This window comes from Vipera ursinii, assembly GCF_947247035.1.
Source record: "Vipera ursinii genome assembly, chromosome: 2".
Classification (NCBI taxonomy): domain Eukaryota; kingdom Metazoa; phylum Chordata; class Lepidosauria; order Squamata; family Viperidae; genus Vipera; species Vipera ursinii.
Window position 1 is genome coordinate 45558609 of NC_139513.1, and position 18280 is coordinate 45576888.

Here is an 18280-nt window from a genome sequence, read left to right on the forward strand (position 1 = left end):
CGTTGAGCTACATGGTAAATATCCGGCCCCGTGGTTTGGTGCAGGTAAAAGCTTCGTGGCGTGGGGATGCTGCTGCTGCTGCTGCCTGTAGGGACAGAGTCTTGGTCTCGGGCCTGGGTGGGGCTGAGGATGTTTTACCCAATTCTTCTTACTCAACCGCTCTTGAGAAGACCAGATTGGTATCTTGCCTGGCTGGACCGGTGTGCTTCCTACGTAGTAAGCGCTCCTTGGGATGAACAAGGTCAGGAGCTGCTCTGAATACCCTCTCGTCCTTGTAGCTGCTATCATCCGGAGAGTCTTTTGTGGGTGTGGCATCCCCAAAAGGAATCATCTTAGTGGAGGGTAGAGATTCCCAGTGTGGTGAGACAAAGGGTTAGGCTTTATTGCGCTCGGCCTTGCTTTGGAACTAGGTTTGTCTGCCTGTCCCTCTTTTGAAGAAATTGGACACCAGGTTTAGATTTGACACTTAATGCAAGATCATAGGTAGAGAATAGCCTTATTATGTAGAACAGGATATTGTGGGCACAATCAGAGAACTCAGGACTGTCCTGGAACACCGTTCATATGCCTAAAGTTGGCTACAAACATACAACGTTTATTGTACCTTTTAACCACTGCCTGTAGTCTTGCTTTCTTAAGTGAGAACTGACGCTACCTCTTGTGGAACTAGCAATCTTCTCAGAGGCAAGGTATTCCGTAACATAACAGATATTTTTCTTTGTCTTCATTTTACCTCAATGCTAATTTTCTTCTCAGACTGTATTAAAATAATTAGCTCTGCACACTTCAGATGCATATTTAGAAGTAATTCTCAGTTCAGTGGTATAACTCTCAAAAAAGTTTTGTAAGTTGCAATCTTAGATGCAAATAGAAATCCTTTGGTATGGTTTGGTTTTAGGAATATGAATCTTTCTCAGAGATACTTCGTAGCAAAAATTACAGTTGGAAAGTATGTTATAGTTTAATAGGCTTTCATCCCTACAGCTTCTTAGAACACTGCTTTACATCTATTGCTTTGATACTAGAATATGCTGTTTTGAGTTTGTTTTTATAGCATACTTAATAAAGACTGAGGGGGGTTAGTAAGATAAGAATTGGTGAGTAACATCCATGATAGTCATATGATAGAACAAAGTGGCCTCTTAAAGCAGCAACAATAGGAGGGTGGGGTCAACTGTTGAGGGAAACAGGATAGATTAAGAAATGCTTTTGCAATGGTACATGCCTCTTTAATTTAGCTGTGGAATTGATTATGCATGCTGAAATTGTTGGGACGCTGAGCTTGCCGATCAGATGGTCGGCAGTTTGGCAGGTCGAATCCCGAGTGTCCATGGGACAAAACTCATAATAGATAAAATAACAAAAATATTACCAACAATATCACTAACAGTAATATGAAATGACAATTTTTGCTTCGGTATTGTTTTATTAGAGATCTTCACCAAAATTTGTAGCAAAATACTTGAGTTAAAATATAGTAAAATTAAACTAATAAAACATGATCCTGAATATCTGGTTCTTTGATAGTTGTATTACTTTTTTGAAGCTTACAAACTAAATATGTTTAAGTGAGGTAGTTATTGAATTATAATGGTGAAGCCAAAATACCATATCAGCAATGATTTATGCTAATTTCTTACTCCAATTATTTTTGAGGGAAGGCTGTCTGTGTTAGCTTCCTTTCAAAATAATCTTCAAAGTAAACATGCCCTCTTTTAACCTTTTGTAACCTTTCAGATGAATTGTCAGCTATCTTTAACTTTGCATATGTGACTGTGTTTGTTTAGATGAAATAAAATTTTGTTTTTATTGATGAATCAAATTATTAGATTTTTTAATCAACTGAGTTGTTATTGATAACATGTTTTTTGTTTTATGAAAAGGAACTTTTCATATTAATTCAATAAAAAATAGTTTATTAGCCTAAAATTGAATAACATAAAACCAGTTGACATACAGAATTCTATGTGGAAAGTATATATATAAAAAATTAAACCTAAGTTCTTAAAGCCGAAATAGAATTCATTATAAGTGATGGATAGTTATTTGTTAATTCAATTTGTGTAGTGTTGGACTACCAAATCTCAGCATAAAAAATACAGATAACCACAAGATAACAGCATACAGAAAGACCTAATTCTTGGCTGTCATGTAACGGTGATATTGATTTTTTAAACCCCAGTTACATAGCCCTATCAGGTTATTGTTTCTTATTTTTCAGTTAATTAAAAGGCTATTAAAATGTATCTTTACAAGTCCATTGATTAGCTTTAATGATTAACTTATTTCTTAATTTATATAATGCTCCCTTCCAGGAATCAACTAAGCTCATAAGAGTCCCAAATAATTAGTTTATTTAGGTCATGACCAGTATTTTGAATGGTGTCAAGGAACACGTTGAGAATAAGCAATGTATTTAGTTGAACAAGTGAGTAATGCATTTATAACTCGGTTTGGTTACAGCGTAGTGCAGAGGTCCCCAACCTTTTGGGCACCAGGGATTGGTTCCATGGAGAGAGGTTTTTCCGTGGACCGGAGGGTACGTGGTTTTGTGTGCTGTCTGCATTCCACAGAAGGGGCTTTGTTTGTGCGGACCGGTTGCTGGCATTCCGCGGACCGGTACTGGTCCAAAGACTGGGGGTTGGGGACCCCTGGCGTGGTGGCATTGTTGTACTTTGGACCATATCTTATTGCCATGTGGTAAATGCTACATTGCTTTAGATGGTATTACAAACCTGCTTTACTTTTGTGTTGGTCTTCCATTGTTAAAACACTGTCTCTTCAATGACAGGTTTAAATTAATAATTTAACTCATAATTTGCCAAATCGTAGGCTCAGGTCTCTGTGGCATATTTTGTTCTTATACCCTTTTAATATTTATTAAATGTTAAAAGATAGTAGTAAGAATTCTTTCTTAGATTGGAGTTAACATGCATTTAATATTTTACCTTATTACTCCATTATAATACTTGTGTTGCAAGTTTTGTTTAAAAACTTAAGGTGAACATAATGACTACAAAGCTAGGTAATGCTTTCATATTTTTTTCTTTCATTTGAGATTGAAATGACTGCAATTTTATATGCCTTTTCTTTTGGGCAATAAGGTATAGGATAGCATTGTGAACTGTATATGGCATTAGAAGAGGTATATTTGTATTTATGTGAAGGCTTCATTGTAGCAAGGACCTCTCGAACAATTTTACTTGTATTAATGGTAATATAGGACCTAGACATTACAACCATTCGTTAAGTGATAGTTTGAAGTTACAACGACACTGAAAAAAATGACTTATGACCATTTGTCACACTTACAATCAGATTTCAAATGCTTGGAAGTTGGCATATATTTACGAAAGGTTGCAGTGTCCCGGGATCATGTGATTACCTTTTGTAACCTTCTGACAAGCAAAGTCAATTGGGAAGCCAGATTCACTTAACTATTGTTATTAACTTAACAACTGCAGTGATTGACTTAACAACTGTGTCAAGAAAGGTTGTAAGATGGCTCAAAATTTTCTTAGCAACTGTCTTGCTTAGCAATGGAAATTTTGGGCTACATTGTGGTTTTAAGTTGAGGACTACCTGTACTGCAAATGTTATGTACAGTGTAGTTGCTTATGCAGTCATCAGTCAAACTGGATCATGACTTATTTTCCAAGAGGATATTATAGTAGCATTACTCATGAAATATGATGTTACAAAACTGGATTTACTACAAAAGAATACCCAGCCTAAATTCAGAATACTTAATAAAGCTGAAATTATCTGTTGCAAAGCAAAGCATGCCACTCCACTTAATGTATTAAAGGAAAGGTTGCTGAGTTGTATCTGCTCTTCTAATCTTATGGAAGAATATTTCTGGTTTTTACTGGCTGCTGACATGGTCACAAATGCTGTTTTGCTAATTTATGGCTACTGGGGTTAAAGCTAGTGGACACCTTCCATGGCTGATTTTGATGTATGAAGGTTTAGCAGTGACCTTTGCTAAACCTTGCTTGTGATCTTTATTGAAAGCCTTCAGATGACTTGTGCAAAGCACAAACATATTGCAGCTCTGAATAGGAAAAGGAATGTGAAAAAACAATGAGATGACTTTTTGTAGGAATATATATATACAAGTATATCACCAGTGAAAAGGAAATTACAGCTGCATTTCAGTTGAAGTATTTGCTTGCAAATAAAGCAGTTGTTTAAGGCAATGGCAACCTCTCCCATTAAAACAATTCAATCAATCCAGATGTCACTATGTTGATTTGTGTAGCATATTGGCAATAGAGGGAGGGGTGATGAGGGAAAATGTTTCTGGTTTATCTAAACAGAGAACTTGAATTTCCTTGTGCAAGCTGATGGAAAATATTTTTCTAGGCCTAAAAATGTATCTGTTTTTGGTCATATATACTATTTTCATAGTAAGAATGATGCCAGTTTATTTATACAGTTATATAAAGCATTCACTTCCTAAAGGATTCCAGGTGGTTTGCAAAACAGAATACAGTGTTTAAAATCACCATTGATCTAGCCTAATTAAGTCAGTCCATAGATGCCATCAGTGCATCTATTCATTCTGTGCGAAACATTTTAGGGACTAGAAGGTGGAGGCATTCCATATCTCAGGTGATGAGGTGTTGGGGGAGGGGGGTGGGAAAGGAAAGCCACTGGGAAGGTGTGTCAAGGTTTCACTGCCCTTATCTCCAGGGGATGGAAACCCTTAGCATTGATTGATGATTGATTATGAGCCAAATCGTTTTAGACTCCTAGCAACCACGTAGATTTTCTCCACATCAATCCTTACCTTATTCTTTCAGGTCTCTCAATGTGCATTGATCGCCATTGTAACTCAATCCACTCATTTACTTGTTGGTCATTTCTTCTCTATCCTTCTACCTTTCCCAGCATTAGAGCCTTTTCCAGAGAGCTGGATGTTCACCTAATGCAGCGGTTCCCAACCTTTTCTATACCCTGCGCTCCTGGAACGCTTCTGATATATTCTCACAACCCCTTACAAAAGTTCAAAATAACGGCAATGAATTATGCATATAATAATTATGCATACACGCTATAATTTTGAAAACCCAAGTTTTCACACCCCCTGGAATATCGTCTTGCACCCCCAGCTTGGGAACCCCTGACCTAATGCATCCATCTTGGCTGTCAACAGTATACTCAGCAGTCTTCTCCAAATTCAGTGTTCAAAGGTGTCAATATTCTTCCTATTCTGTTTAAAGACCAACTTTTACTTCCATAAAGTATCACAGGAAATACATGGCTTATGTGATTCTGATCTTTAGCATAGTTGATATTTAAAGATTGCACGTGGTAGGATGAATCGGGGGGGGGACAGTTGGTTTTGTAGGTACCCGGATACCAAACCATGTAGTGCAGTGGCCCCCAACCTTTTGGGCACCAGGGACCAGTTCCATGGAGGGAGGTTTTTCCGCGGACTGGAGGGTGCATGGTTTTGTGCGCTGCCTGCATCTTGCGGATGGGGCCTTGCTTGTTTGTGTGGCCCGGTTGCTGGCATGCTGCGGCCCGGTACTGATCCACAGACTGGGGGTTGGGGACCCCTGATGTAGTGCTTTAAAGCAGCTCTTTGATTTGTACTGGAAACAAAACAGCAGACAACAGTTATACTGTTAAACATGCCGTGTTCATTTAGCAAATGAGCACCTCATTTTCATTCAAATGAGCATGGGAGGAAGCATCCAAGCAGCTCCTTGTAATACATGTTACAAGTCATATTACCTGTTTTCCACCTAGTCTGAATATTTAATGGTAATTTACAATGCGATAGTCATAAAAAGAAAATCACAACGAAAAGCAAAGAAGACATCCCAATGGAAAGTATATGCAAAAGATACTTAGCTTTTGTTGCTTCATGTTGCAGTTGATTCTAAGCGAGGAAGCAACTACTTATACATAATAAATACCAATGAAGTAATAAACAGTAGATCAGGCCTGATCTCACTAAGACAACAGTATTATTCCCTGAAGGCTGTTGAGTTCAAATACAGGTGGTCCTCAGTTAATGACCTTTCATTCAGTAGCCTTTTGAATATACAACTATGGTCATGTGATTGTGATTTGGAACCTTCCCTGAAAAGGAAAGTCAATGGGCAAGATAGCAGGAAGTTGGAAATCACAGCCACAGTGAGATCCTCATTTAATGTCCTATGGCAATTTGTTTAACTAAAGGTAAAGGTAAAGTTTCCACCGCACATGCGTGCTAGTTGTTTCTGACTCTAGGGGCCAGTGCTCATCTCCATTTCAAAGCCGAAGAGCCAGCGCTTGTCTGAGGACGTCTCCGTGGTCATGTGGCTGGCATGACTAGACGCCAAAGGTGCACGGAACGCTGTTACCTTCCCACTGTAGTGGTCCCTATTTTTCTACTTGCATTTTTACGTGCTTTTGAACTGCTAGGTTGGCAGAAGCTGGGACGAGTAACAGGCGCTCACTCTGTTAACGCGGCACTCGGGATTCGACCCACCAAACTGTCGACCTTCTGATCGACAAGCTCAGCGTCCTAACCCGCTGAACCACCGCGTCCCTTTTTTGTTTAACTAGGGGGATGGTAATTGGGGACTGCTTGAAATGCCAGAACTGCCATCACTAAGTAGCATGGTTTTGTGACATTGCACTTTATGCTTAGTGATGGATATTTCAGTCTCACCATTGTTAATTGAGGACTTACCTATAGTTTTAATAAATTTCCAGAAGGTGGTGAAGGAAAAAGCTATTCTTATCTCCTGTAAAGAATGCTTGTTTCAGTGTCTTATCCTGCCAGATATCTAGGTAGAAGAGAACGTCAACGATACTCTGTATATACTCTGTATATATTAGAAGGATAAAACAAGTGATCTTAAAAATACCCGTATCAACGCTGATGATACCCAACTTTTCCTTTCGACCCCAAACCACCCCAGTGATGCCCTCAACGTGATGTCCCGGTGCCTGGAGGCGGTTCGGGTCTGGATGGGGAGGAACAGACTCCAACTCAACCCCGACAAGACTGAGTGGCTTTGCATACCTTCATCCCGGGTTTATTCGGATGTTCCACCTCTGGCTATGGGGGGTGAACTATTACCCCCCGTAGATAGGGCTCGCAACTTGGGAGTCCTCCTAGATTCACGGCTCACCTTGGAAGACCATATAGGAGCTGTGACTAGGGGGGCCTTCGCCCAGGTTCGCCTGGTGCGCCAGTTGCGGCCCTATCTTAGCCGGGATGATTTGTGCACGGTCACTCATGCGCTCATGTCCTCTCGTCTGGACTACTGCAACGCTCTCTACATGGGGCTGCCCTTGAGGACCACCCGGAAGCTCCAACTGGTACAGAATGCAGCCGCGAGAGTTGTGTTGGGAGTCTCCCGATACTCCCACATTACACCGCTGCTCCGTGAGCTGCATTGGTTGCCAGTTGTCTTCCGGGTGAGATTCAAGGTACTGGTAACAGTGTTCAAAGCCCTTCATGGCATGGGGCCGGAGTACCTTAGGGAACATCTGCTGCCGGCATCAAGCTCCCTGCGCCCTGTGCGTTCCCACAGAGAGGGCCTCCTCAGGGTGCCACCGATCAGAGAATGTCGATTGGTGGCCCCCAGGGGGAGATCCTTCTCTGTGGGCGCTCCGGAGCTGTGGAACCAGCTACCGGTAGAGCTCCGGATGGCGCCCGATCTTCGCTCCTTTCGCCGCGACCTCAAGACGTTTCTGTTTGTACAAGCTGGCCTAGCCTGATGGGGATTGGTGGGATTTTTTAATTTAATTTTGTGCTTTAATTTTAACTTGGTGTTTTAGAATTTTATTCCAACTGTTTTAATATGGGCAATTATTTAATCTTGTTTTAACGTTTGTATTTAGTATTTTATTCTGCCCTGTGAACCGCCCTGAGTCCTCAGGGAGAAGGGCGGTATACAAATATTATTAAATTAAATTAAATTAAATATTAAATAATTTTGTTTCATCTGAAACTTTTCCTAATTTATTGGCTAGAAGTAGACAGAAGATCCCATTCCTTACTTTCATTTGTGTAAATGCTCATTTATTCCTTCTCTTTATTTTTCGTTGCTCAACCAAGTTACCAGTCTATTGGAGGACCACTTCTGTAATCCCATGATTATTCCAATTTCTCAGGTCTTCAAAGAGAAACTTCGTCAAAAGCTTTTTGAAATTCAGGTGTCAATAGGATTACCTCCATCTGCATGTTTTTGACACTTTCAAAGAACTTAAGCAGAACCTATCAGTGTAGAAGTCATGGTAACTCTCCTTCAACAAGGTTGCTATTCTACATGCTCCATTATTTTAACTTTCATTATATATTCCACCAGTTTGTACAATAAGCTAACTGACTTATGCTTTGTGTGGATCTTAAGCAAAAGGGGTTGAGAGAAAATCAAACCCTGGAGCACCCTGTATAGGGATACCCGAATGCTGAACCTTTCTTTCATAGGCTCCTGAAATTAACTGCTTGGGAACTAATGGAGCAGAATGGTTTTCTTCCCAGACAACACAGGAAGATATTGCAGTTGATGTTATTAAATGCCACTGAGAGAAGACCAAGCAGAGCTGGGAGTGGATTAAGTGCATCATCAGCTTAGCATCATTATGTTCCCACAAATGTTCTAAGTCCAGGTCCTCTTGAATCCTGTGACTCTTATGTGGCACCAATTTAGTATTGAACTTTACATAATTAGATTCTTGAGCAATACATCTTCTGAATTCCAACTTAATGTATGATCCTGATCCTTTGCCCCCTAACATTATGCTACCCATATTCAAATCCTGCCATTGGTTATTTGTAAGATCAACCAGTTCAGTATTTGACCTCTGTCTGGGCCTGAATCTAGACCATCAGGAGTCCAAATAATCTACTTCTTTCTGTGTTCCAGTGTGGTTTTACTCTTCCATTCAGATATGGTAAACTATAGTGTGGGCTGAGCAGCACTCAGAATATCTGATTTGCAAGGGGAGACTTTGTTAAGGCTGGTCATCAGAATAATTAATAGTATTTGTTCTTTGATTAAAAGAATTAAATGATGTAGTTTGGGAATGATATTGAAGAGCCCAGCCTATTCAGAATCTGGCCACGGGAGCAGTGGGCCAGCACTCACCCACTGCTCCACTCACACGAGCAGCACCCCAAGGGCTTCTCTTCTCTCTTGCGTGAATGGAGCTGCATGTGCACATGCGTGCACCCAGGCCTGCTGCTTGCGCCGCCCAGTTCCCTTCTTCTGGACCTCCAAGCCACCTGATGCTCCAAATGCGGAGCAGTGAGAGCAGAGGCTGAGCTGGACGAGCGTGCCCTGCTCAGCTTTGCTGACTCACCGAGGCTGCCTGCGCAGGACACCTGATCTGCTTATGGAGCGTCGGACAGCTCAGTGAATCTGAAGGAGCATGAAATTGCAACCCTAAAGGGTTCTCTTCTCTGTGTCAAAAGCTTTTGCAAATGGCCAGAAGGCTTCAGGGGAGCGATGCCGTGCTGCTTCAGGCCTTCAGTCCCTTTGCAAAGCTGTTGGTGCGGAAAAGGCGGAAGAAGTGCAAAACTGTGCCCCAAAGGCTTCCCTTGTGCATGAGTGGTTCCTTCTCCCCCGCCCCTCAGTCCGGCCACCAACCTGCAAAGGTTGGGGATCGCTGCCTTACAAGGTAATTATTGGGAGAGTGAAACTCTTATATATAAATTGTAGCTGAAATCCTCAAAACCACTGCTGAGTTTTAATGATTTGCTGATTTGTATCAGGCTTGGGAGTATTCTAATAATTCTGATAATTCATTTGTTCAATCTTTTATTTGTTGGCCAGTAAATTTTAAAAAAAACCAAACACCTCTGCTACTTAATTTTGAACCAATATGATTTTAATAAGCATATTTTACTGAATAAATATGGATAACACGCAGTATATGATATTTCTAGCAGCTTACGGTATTAACAGAGAATTGGTGAGTTCCTGATTACTGCTCGATGGTTATATGGTTATATGTTGCTTCCTGAAACAGACCATATTTGCTAGTTACCAAAGAGCAGTAGCAAAGCAGAACTGTTGCTCTCCTGGTTTTGTTTTTAAAACTTGTTGGTACACCCTCGTTGGCCCTTGTATGAATCAGAATGCTGCGTTAGAGGGATCAGGTTTCAGTTAAATATATTTCAGTCTTTGTGATTATAGGCATGAGTTTGAAAAAGTTATGGCCAAAGTGTTTCATTCTACAGATATAATTGTACATTGTGCCATCAAAGTTTAAATAAAAACCTTTCAGGGTGAATGTTTTCACAACTTTGCAGCTGCCTCCTTTGAGAAGAATATGTCCTTTAAGTATACTCTCTCAGTGCCTGTAAAGTTGTTGTCCAGCCTCAGAATGATTAATATAAATATAAGTAGGAAGAAATAGAACATGTTGCCTTTTATGAGAGTTTTACTTTACGTTACTTGTAAGTCAAGAGTATGAAGAAAGAGAAAAAAATAGCTTTAAAAACAGCAGGACTGTAGGGCACAGTCAGATAACTTTCCGTCAAAATGTATTTGCTAATTAGAGATATACTACTGAAAACGTATTTGCTAATTAGAGATACACTACTGAAAAGGATTGATGCGTGCAGGCTTTTATGAAGTACATGATGTTTATGTGGCAAAACTTTCAAGACTGCTGAACACCAATTTTGGTGTGCTTAGTCTTTGTTGGTCAAATGACATGACTCGTCAGTGCCATGAACAGCACATGTATTGGCGGCTATGCTTTGTTTTGTGCTTGCTTAATTTAAAATCTTATTTATGCATTGGTATGTTGATAGCTGAGCCGTCAGCAAGATAAATTATACTAACCTATTTTTTTTTAGGGGCGTAGGTACGGCCTCTTATGCATCATTATATGTCATTTTCAGCTAATTAAATCAGGAGATGGAGACTATCAGGAACAAGAGCAGTAATGCCTGATGGCAGTTTTTGCAAGCATTTGCATATGTGGCAGGCATAGCTGTGTTAAAATTTGATTACGCAAACATTCCAGAATTCCTTTATGATGTATGATGTCCAGATTGTGAAGATGTATAATTTCCCCTAATTTTGCAAATTTGAAGTGTATCAACATTTTCTTATGCATGCCAATATATTAAAATACAACAATCTATATGTAGCTATCAGTTGTAGCTATCAATGTTAAAATGAGGCAGCAAAAATGAATGTTTCCCTTTTTATATATCAAACGTTTGGCATATTTAAAAGCACATCAAATTGTGGAATGTGCTTAGGAAAGTAGCAATCATAACACATCATCCTCATCTGAAATCAGTTTGCAGGTCAAGAAGTCAGAGTTAAAATGGGACATGGTGAAACAGGCTGACTCAAGATTAAGGCTGTATACGCTCCCATTATTTATTCAAACTATATGCGCAATATATATTGAGGGAAGCTGGACTGGAAGAGGATAAACAGGGTTTTAAAATTAAAACAACCTGCACTATGTTAATGACATTGCCCTGGAAGCTGAAAATACAAATTAAGTGCAAGCTCTAGTAATGAAAGTCTACTCTAGGAACAGTGAAAAAATGTCCTAAGATTAAATATAAACCCAATTAATGACAACATGTACAGCAACCGACTTTAGAATGAACAATGATATTGAAATAGTAGATCCTAAAAGACAAAAGCTATCAATAGTGAAGGAACCAACAATCAACAAATAACATCACAGATTTGCACTTGGTAGAGTAGCAGTGAAGGCCTTGGAAAAGATATTCAGATATGATGTGTTTACACCTACAAATATCAGAATCATGCCGGCAGGCAATATTTTTTCCTTGGAACACTTTATGGAAGCAAAAGATGGACTTCAAGAAACAGGATAGAAAGAATATTAATTTTTGTATTGGAGAAAATTACGAGTACACCATAGATTGCCAAAAAATAAAAATAACAAACACAAACTCACACCAAAAAATTCATCATAGAACAAATCTATTCAGAGATCTCGCTGGAGACACAAATAACCAGTCACAAATTATAATACTTTGGACATCGTGTGTTGACATCTTACCTTGTGAAGTCTATAATGATGGGGAAAGTAATAGATCAGGAAAAAAGAGGATGTACTTTTACCATCATACAGACAGCTTAGCGGCTAACTCATTTTGACGACCTTGTGAAAGCTGTCCACTCCTAATCTTTTATCTGCAAAGAAAACCTCTTTATGCTGTCTTGAGCTTTTTGGACTGTAAAGGCCATAGTAGAGTATGAAGGAGTGCTGTGTTGTATGAGCTGGATTTGAAACAGAAAATGTGATTTGGAGCATGTGGGGCATTCAAGTAGTACTTGTCAAGCAACTCTTTAAAAGAAGAAGATGTCTCTTTTGTTAGGCCAGTGTGGCAGGAGCCATGGGATCCCAAGGGAAAAATACATTTGTTTTAAGAGAGGGCCAACAGTGCTTGGCATCTTTGAAGTGAAAGCACCAAGTGAGCACCCCAGGACATATTAGAGTAAATGTAAAAATGTCAGAGTATTGAATGTAAGACAGATATTTTGCAGGTAGGAGATTAAACTTCTACAAATTAGTCAGAGAAGTAGGATCTCTTCGCTATATCCCCTGCTGCAGGGTGCTGTTTATTCATAAGGGAATTCAAGGTACAGTGCAAAATGCTCAATATGATTTTTTTTAAAAAAAATACAGATCAGTTTGGACCATCTTGGGCCATCTTTTACAGCATTTCCCAGTGTTGGATCTGGAAAAATACTCCTTCATGCTAATTTCTTATGAAACTGAGAACTGATATATTTCTCCTGGAATAAATGCACTTACCTACTAATTGTTATTTGGGGAGGATGGAATATTTATGTAATATGTTTGCGTGGCGTTTATATTGCATATGAAGTGACTCTGGGTAGTGTACAACCGTAATCCCAATATGATTGGGGTGCAGTTCTTTTATATTGCAACTTTTAGGCACAGGGCAGTAAGTAGGTTTATGTAAATAAATAAATGTGCATTTTATTATTACTGTCTAGCTGAGGATATTCTGTGGCTCAAGGAACCAGAGCTAATGCATTAATTTCAGTAATTGGAATGATTCAGAAAAAAAGAGAAAGTGATGAGTTAGTGATCTTTTTGCAAATATTATATTGTGTTATATTTGGAGACCGCTTCATATAGACACCATCATAGTCTTTCGTTGTTACTGCTGTATTCTAACCGAATCTATCAGAATGATATATATACAGTCTGCTGTCTTTTAAGCTCTCTGAGCAGACAGATACAGATGTTACATTATAACATGCCCCCATGTACAACATAAGGCTTTACACGAGCTGAGGGTCTCTATTTTTCTAACTTTCTTACTACAGATAGAAAACATATATGTCTATATTTTCCTATTTTGACTATATTAGGGCTCTATCTGACTGTAAAATAATACCACGTTTCTCCGAAAGTAAGGCCTACCCTGAAAGTAAGCCCTAGCTTGATTTTTGGGGGTGGGCTTAATATAAGCCCAACCCCTAAAATAAGCCCTAGTTTGGCAGCGAGGCACATGCTTAAAAATCGAGCTAGGGTGGGGGTAGGGGTGAGGATCTGCCTCACACACCCCACACCCACATACCTTGCAGCCAGGCCTTTCCCCCTCGGCATCTTCTGCAGCCAGGCCTGCATTTCTCAGTCACAGGCCTTTCCAGAAGGCCTGTGCAGCCGAGAACTGAGCTATGGCTTCAATCCATAGCTTGGTTCTGCCAGACCTCTGCAGCCGAGGACTGAGCTATGGATTCAATCCATAGCTCGGTACTCGGCTGCATAGCCTGACTGCAAAATGCAGGCTGGAAGGCAGCTGCAGAATGAAGCTGCTCCTTCCGTCCCAGAAGAAGTGGACCTGTTGGGCAGGGCTGTCGGTGCCAGAGCTGAGTAACACATCCCCCGAAAATAAGACCTGGTGCCTCTTTGGAGGCAAAAAAACCCAACAAAAAACCTGGTCTTATTTTCGGGGAAACACGGGTATATATTTGTGAATATATATCTGTCAGTTAACTAAATGGCATGGGTCCGGGTTATTTACGGGAGCACCTTTTGCCGGCGTTAACTTCCCATCGCCCTGTGCGTTCCCACAGGGTGCCGTTGGTCAGGGAATATCAACTGGCGGCCCCCAGGGGGAGCATTCTCTGTGGGCGTGCCTGCCCTCTGGAATCAGCTTCCGGTTGAGCTCCGGATGGCTCCCGACCTTCGCTCGTTCCGCCGCAACCTGAAGACTTGGCTATTTGAACTTGCCGGCCTGGACTGAGGGATTGGGATTTTAGATTTTAAATTTTAAACAAATGTTAATTTTAGAATGTGTTCATTCTTTAGGGCTATTTGATTTAATTCTATTTTAATTTTTATACATTATGTGTTATTTATAGTGTTTTAATTGCCCTGTACACCGCCCCGAGTCCCTTCGGAGAGGGGCGGTATATAAATCTAAATAAATAAATAAATAAACTATAGTAACCATCCAACACTAGTGATGATTTAATGAGTCTTTGATTTATATAAAGGGTCTAATAGAATGTCAAATAATGTTGAATGTAAGCTAAATAAAAACTTGTTTTATTCCAGATGCCTTTATTTTAATAATCTTTTCTTGTTTTCTATATGCCTCTTGCTTGAGTGATTGGTGCCTCCTGAAATATAGGATGTGCTCCTGTATGCCGTAAGAAGGCCGTTTTAAAAACTTTATTAAGCCTTCTTTTCACCCAGAAGACTATTTAATATTTGACCCTTGGGGACATTGGTTAAGAAAGTGGTAGCACCACAGCTCAATATGCACCTGGATGACACTGATTTTCTGGACACATTTCAATTGAGGTTTGAACCGGGTGTGATACTGAGGTTGCTTGAGTTACTTTGGTGGATGTTCCTTTTATTTAAAACTAAATGCAGGAATTGTAGCCTTTAGTAGTAGTACTGCATTTCTCAGTGGTTTTCAGTACCATGAAATGGGATATCCTTTTGTATTTTCTGGCCAGATTTGATCTTGTGGATACTGCTTTGTAGTGGTTACAGTCATTTTTTTCATACCAAGAATGTGATGCTTTGGGACTGCTTGACATCTAAACATAGGTCTATGATATATTTCAGGGTTCTTATCTTCTACGCGTATCTTCTCTGTTTCTTTGCTTCATGAACTTACTGAGGAAGACCATGCAGAGTTTGAACTTGGTGCCATAAGTGTAGTGATAACACCTGGCTTTATTGTTCCTTTTAATTCTAATTTCAAAGGGGGGGGGGAATCACTACCTTTGAGTCATTGTCTGATCTGGACAGTAGGCTTCATGAGAGAGAGAGTGTATGCCTCTGAGTCAGTCTTTTCCTTGGCAAATGCCTAGACAGTTTCCTGCAGTTATCTTGGCAAGATTTCAGAAGTGGTTTGCCATTGCCTGCTTCCTCGGGCTGAGAGAGAGTGGATGGCCCAAGGTCACCAGATTGGTTTCATGCCTAAGGTGGGACTAGAACTCCAGTTTCTAGCCTGGTGCCACAACTACTACACCAAACCAGCTTACTGTATAAGAAAGTACAAGATGAATAAAATCCAGACAAAAAGGAAGGGCCATTAAAAAAAAAAACCTGAACTTTGGGAATGAAGTGAAGCTTGTTTTGGATGGAGTTATATTCCACCAGAAACAGTAAATTTATAGTCTGGGATTAGTCTTTGATTTCCACTGCTGTTGGACTTATTTGTGTTGTGGCAATGAGTGTGTTTTTAAAACTATGGTTAGTTTGCAAGCTGTGATATGAGCTTGTTGAATTTAGCAGTCATCCACAACATGGTTACAACCAGCTTTGTTTACTTCAACAGTATTGCTATAAGTGAGGTTTGCTTATTATGTTTTAGTAACATATATCACACAGCATAGCTATTTTCCAGCTTTGAGCATAACCATAGAATATTAATGTATCATCGGCCATGATATAATTCTATAATTCTCTGTATTCTAGTTTGAACTCCTAGAAGGAATTTAGAATAAGAAAGACAGATTAAACAATTTGATTTTTCACTATGCTGTCTATTGCAACTGTACCCAAATTTTGCATAAACTCATTAATGGAGGTGGCCGTTTAAGCAGGAGGGTTGTGGACTTTTTACTGAAACCACAGCTTTGTTTAGTAGCTTTACTAAATATATTGTCATACTTATATAACCGCCCATTTCATGGACAAATTACTCTGGACAATGTACAACAAGGTGATGATACCATATTCCACGTCGATGAATGATCTCACCCGGCGGTTTCATGAAGATATTAAATAGGAGTGGAGAGAATGCTGAACCCTGTAGAACGCCATGTAACAGGACCTGTTTCATTACTCTAAGCTTTTCTGTAAACCATGGAGATTAATCGGACCAATGAGAGAGGAGAGGTTGAATGACTGTGATCTGATCCAGAGGCTCAGCTGCCCTCTGGTTCCACACAATGACCAAGGTTCAGGCAAACCATCAGGAATACGCCCAGCTCTGGAAACCATCTGGGTTCATCAGTCACTTTTTTCAATGGTGAAAAAAGTAAGGTTCTACATTTAGGCAGGAAAAATCAAATGCACAGGTATAGTATAGGTGGTACCTTGCTCAATAGTAGTAACTGTGAGAGGGACCTCGGAGTCCTAGTGGACAATCACTTAAATATGAGGCAGCAGTGTGCTGCAGCTGCCAAAAAAGCCAACACAGTGCTAGGCTGCATTAACAGAGGGATAGAATCAAGATCAAGTGAAGTACTAATACCATTTTACAATGCTTTGGTAAGGCCACACCTGGAATACTGCATCCAGTTTTGGTCACCACGATGTAAAAAAGATGTTGAGACTCTAGAAAGAGTACAGAGAAGAGCAACAAAGATGATTAGGGGACTGGAGGCTAAAACATATCGGGAACGGTTGCTGGAATTGGGTATGTGTAGTTTAATGAACAGAAGGGTGAGGGGGTGACATGATAGCAGTGTTCCAATATCTCAGGGGCTACCACAAAGAAGAGGGAGTCAAGCTATTCTCCAAAGCACCTGAAAGCAGGACAAGAAGCAACGGATGGAAACTAGTCAAGGAGAGAAGCAACCTAGAACTAAGGAGAAACTTCCTGACAGTTAGAACAATTAACCAGTGGAACAACCTGCCTCCAGAGGTGGAGGTTTTTAAGAAGAGACTGGACAGCCAATTGCCTGAAATGGTATAGGGTTTCCTGCCTTAGCAGGGGGTTGGACTAGATGACCTCCAAGGTCCCTTCCAACTTCTTCTTCTTCTTCTTCTTCTTCTTCTTCTTCTTCTTCTTCTTCTTCTTCTTCTTCTTCTTCTTCTTCTTCTTCTTCTTCTTCTTCTGAGTGGACCAATCGAATACATCCAGTCTCCCTTTGCCAGGGGGCAGTGCCAGAGGATCTGGTTACTACCAGGGCAAGAACTGACCATGACATGTGAGGCACAGAATCCCCCCCCCCAAATCCAGATCATATTGCTGCTGCTCTGATGAGAAAACCCAGGGGTGGGACCACTGCTCTGGATGATCTGGGATAGACCCCCTACTAGGGATAGACCCTATAACAGCTACCTCAGAGCCTGTCCCTAGGAAAAGCTGACTGAAGTCATCCCCAGGACCACAAACCTGGGGAACTGCACTGCCAACCCTGAAACAGAGTCAAGAAGCTCAGGCAAGGACTTTGCTATGCAGCTGACAGGCTGGTACAATAGCAACAGTCCCAAAAGATTCCTATACAGCCCAACTTGAAAAACAGGGTCTCATATCCAGTAACCTGTGGAGCAGCACCCTTAAGAAAGAGCTGATGTTGCACACAAAACCCAGCTGGGCACATTTTTGAGAGGTCTGGTAATAGACACCAGGTTGGCTCTTTCATCTGTGATTAAAGAAGGCCTTTAACATTTAGCAGCAGCAGCTAAAAGCCAAGGCTTCTGAAGGTCAGCTGACCAGGAAATGGGGTTGAGTCACTTATGTGGTGATGCTATATACTGCAAAAGGTGCACATTTTATCATTTGGGTAATGATGTTATCAAGCAGCTGATATTAATCAATGCAATGATGCCATCGTCTATTTAATAGATATTTGGGGACCCTGTTACAGAATGACTGTGCTGCTAAATTGATTTGTTATTTGGGAGTGTTGTGAACTTAAGTAGGATTCAGAGCAAGAGGTAGCAAAAATGTAGAGTGAAGAATTCATTATTATTTTCCATAGTGGAAGAACGACTGAGTTGTTGTATATAGTCAGGCAACTTGTGGTTTTGGTGTTTTTTTTTGCCAATCCTATATTTGTAAATGTTTCCAAGAGTTCAGCCCGTAAGAACTTGT

The 18280-nt window shown here is 40.3% G+C and overlaps 1 protein-coding gene across 1 annotated transcript in view; it reads left to right on the forward strand.

Annotated features, from left to right (window-relative positions):
• The window catches only part of ARL8B (ARF like GTPase 8B), a 34656-nt gene that overhangs the window by 696 nt on the left and 15680 nt on the right, over positions 1-18280 (forward strand). The gene's annotated exons all lie outside the window — the stretch shown is intronic.